The 3,617-nt window shown below is 37.0% G+C and overlaps 1 long non-coding RNA gene across 1 annotated transcript; it reads right to left on the bottom strand.

Annotated features, from left to right (window-relative positions):
- Window positions 1-1,088: 1,088 nt before the first annotated feature.
- Window positions 1,089-3,387, bottom strand: LOC124034583. The gene is made up of 2 exons (XR_006838588.1): window positions 3,207-3,387; window positions 1,089-1,833 (listed from the first exon to the last, which is right to left on the bottom strand). It is a non-coding gene; the product is annotated as an uncharacterized LOC124034583 (long non-coding RNA).
- Between the last annotated feature and the right edge of the window lie 230 nt (window positions 3,388-3,617).

The following is a 3,617-nucleotide window of genomic DNA, read 5'->3' as shown; positions in this document are numbered from 1 at the left end:
AACATGCTGTAATTAGGATTTACCTGTAGCCTTGAAAGCAATCGGGGTTATTAAAACGCTTAGGAAGATGTTTGTCCACTTTGTAAACGTCACTGGTTTTCATAGCTTCATTGTCGTCTGATGGATGAGTTTCCACATAGTTTTCAGAATCCATGATTATGAGACGAGGGTTTCGGACCGGATGCACACGACAACAAGGAGTAGGGTACTGTTTAAATTAGTTGCTACCAACAGAACTGTAACGAGGTGACGTCGGAGGGTTGGAACAATAGAGATCCTATTTCACGTGCCATAGAAGTAGGAATTAGAATACTAGAATGATCATGAACCTTATGATGGTATAAAAGTCAGGTAAATTGGTCAGCCATGGTTTGCCAGTGCTGTGATAAGATATTGTGTAAAACAATACATTTGAAGAATTATCTGTACTGTATGTTAGCTAGCTAGCCAGTTTTAGCAGAATGATTCCGTAAATGTTTCCAATTAACTGCCAATATGACAACATTCCATAAAAAGAAATGCAGCCAATCCACAGCCATACAGTGGCTTAATAATTTGATGAAATTATTTAGACAAATTGTAAATGCAACAAGTAATGATATTGTATCATATAATAGCACTCACAGCTTTCCACAAAAATACAACATTTAGACATTTATGGTCTGTTTACATATGCTGTATTTTAGAGGCTATTTATACAGAACATTTGTATAAATCTATATAAACTATATTTATAATTCTATAACAATATTGTAGGTTGACAATAATTCTATTACACAATTTCAGATATATCCCATGCCTTACTTTTATTTTCCCGTATAAGTAAAATCAGGTATTGCATCATCTCTGCCTCTACTGCCATTCATTCCAATTGGTTTGGATTTCTCCCTAACCACAATAGCTGCCATGTTCACCGCATTCTGGAACTTTGAGAGTTTATGACATAGCCTCTCTATTAAAAAACTTGTCAATGGGTGCATCAGGGTCGCTTTGTTCAGAGACTGATTGTGTATTCAATTTCGTCTCTTAGTGTAGAATTGAGTTGTCAATTGTAATGATAATTTATTAAACAGACAATTACATTGCAGTGCCTATTTCAAAACATGTCCAACTAGGAGAGTTGGCTATAATGTTTCTGAACTTTATTCAATTACAGGCCCGTCTTTGAGATATTTGAGAAAAAAAATGTTTTTCCTACAAAAAAATTAAGACACAATAATAGGCTGAAGTCTAATATGACTGTTTCATTGTACTAAAACAAGACCTATGCAGTCAACATAAATATAACAGTCACAAGGCACAGGGAATTTCTTTTGCAAGTATAAATAAGATTTACCATTTAGAGTTCATTTTCAAATGTCAGTGTAACTAACATTCAACAACATAGTAAATAATTCAACAATAATATTTAAGTAAACTGGCTAATCAATTTCTTCCCTGGATATGAAAGTATCCTAAATTATTATATTTAAATGCTGTCATTCTGACACAAGGGCTGAGTTTTCATCACATTTCCTGCTTCACAACTGTCTATACAACAATGAGATGTATAGGATTATGGAGAACTGTGGTGCTGTCCGTCTCTCGTTGGCAGTGACAGCCACAGTGCATTATTACTCACGGTACGAGTTTGAGACTGGCCGAGCGCGTACCAAAAGTAATAATGGACCGTGAAGCAGGCAGAAACTCTTATCTTCGGTTTATCTGTGGGGAAAAAAATCCCAGGTTTGATCTGGCTATGAGAAGCCAACAATCCTCTATATCCCATTGTACAATATTGTAAAATTCCATTGGGCATTGAGGTTGGGGTGTGAGATTGTAGCTTCCATCTATCTGAAACAAGAGAAGAGAAAATGTAATATTAGCCAACACAACCCACTGGGCACATACTGGTTGAATCAACGTTGTTTCCAATTCACTTCAATGAAATGACGTTGAACCAATGTGGAATAGATGTTGAATTGACATCTGTGCCCAGTGGGAATGAGGTACATGAGCTTTACCAATATCTAGCCTATATTATTGGGCTGCATTTTGAATAGCAGAACAATAAATCAGGCCTAGAGGGCAGCATGCATAGCCTAATACAGTGGTTCCCAACCTTTTTCTGCTACTGTACCACCAACGGTATTTTTCTCTGCCCAGAGTACCTCTGTTGTACCCCCTCATGTGCATTTTACCATTAGGAATAAGTCTTCTCAAGTACCCCCTGTGAATAGGCCAAGAACCCCCAGGGGTCCTTCTCCATGAAGCCTGCCCACTGTTCACGCCATGTTCATCTAGTTTTGAGTTACATTTGGATGAGTTTTCAACTAATGTGAATTCAATGTGAAAAAAAGAACTCAACAAGTCATTGGGTTTAGGTTAAAAGTTGGCAGAAAAAAACACGAAATGCCCTTAAATTGATTACTTTTTGTGAATCCAATCAGTTTACCACGTTGATTTTGTTAAAATGACATGTTTGAGGGTAGGTCTACTGTAAAATCACAAACTTTTTTTGCATCAAGGTGGGTGTTTACATCACTGACTTCAATTCAAAACAGGCCAATGTAAGATCATTGTAATGTATAATAATAGTGTATGACCTGAATTCGTTGAGGCTTTTAAGCTTTAAATGTTCAATTTATTGTGCTTATCAATAGTCTAACAAGTTCCTTGGTTTATTAGGCCAGTGGTTCCAAGCCTACCTTCAAACACAAATGTCCCACTAATGACTTCACACTATTGCAATAATACCTTGAAAATGCAAACATCATTCTCCTCCGGGCAAACACTGGTTGAATCAATGTTGTCATTTGAACAAAATCAATGTGGAAAACTGATTGGATTCACAAAAAGTAATCAATTTAAGGGCATTTCGTCTTTTTTTTCTGCCAACCTTGAACCTAAACCCAATGACTTGTTGATTATTATTATTCTATTTCACGTTGAATTAACTTTAGTTGAAAACTCATCCAAATGTAACTCGAAACTAGACGAACATGACGTGAACAGTGGGTAGGCTTCATGGATAAACATTTCAGTGTTTCAGGTAATCAAAGGACAAATCACAATTTTAATTTTCTGAACTAAAAACTACAGAGTACTAGTTTTGAATATATGTTACCTTTGCATATCACAACTGCATCATGATAATAATGACTCTTATGTTTTCTCTGGAAAAAATAAAGTATAATCTATAATGGTGAAATGTCCTCCCTACTTACCATAGAATGGAGAACACAATGCCATGCCTCTTGAGTCTACCTGGTTGCAGCTGCCACATCACCTCTATTCACTTGACTGACTTGTTGGGCTATTTTGCCATCGCGACCATCTCCCAATATTAGTTTCATCACAGTATAGGCTACAAATATGTATTTCCCTACTGTTCCGTTGCTGCTGAATGGGGAGGAATGGTATAGCCTGCCCGTTTTGGAAGTGCTTTTTATGCATACCTTCCTGTTGCGGCCGGGAACTGGACGGTCATTCCCAAGCCGGAATTCCTGTGTGTGTTTCCAACTGATAAAATAAGTTGTAAAGCGCAAACACCCTCCATCCTGCTGAAAATGCTTCACGAATGACATCTTCAAAGAAGTACGTGCTTTCTAGCGTCCATGTGTAAAGCAGCTTGAGTT

This window comes from Oncorhynchus gorbuscha, linkage group LG04 (genome assembly GCF_021184085.1).
Source record: "Oncorhynchus gorbuscha isolate QuinsamMale2020 ecotype Even-year linkage group LG04, OgorEven_v1.0, whole genome shotgun sequence".
Classification (NCBI taxonomy): Eukaryota; Metazoa; Chordata; class Actinopteri; order Salmoniformes; family Salmonidae; genus Oncorhynchus; species Oncorhynchus gorbuscha.
Note: the sequence above shows the minus strand (reverse complement) of the source record. Positions and strands in the feature narration are given on the sequence as shown.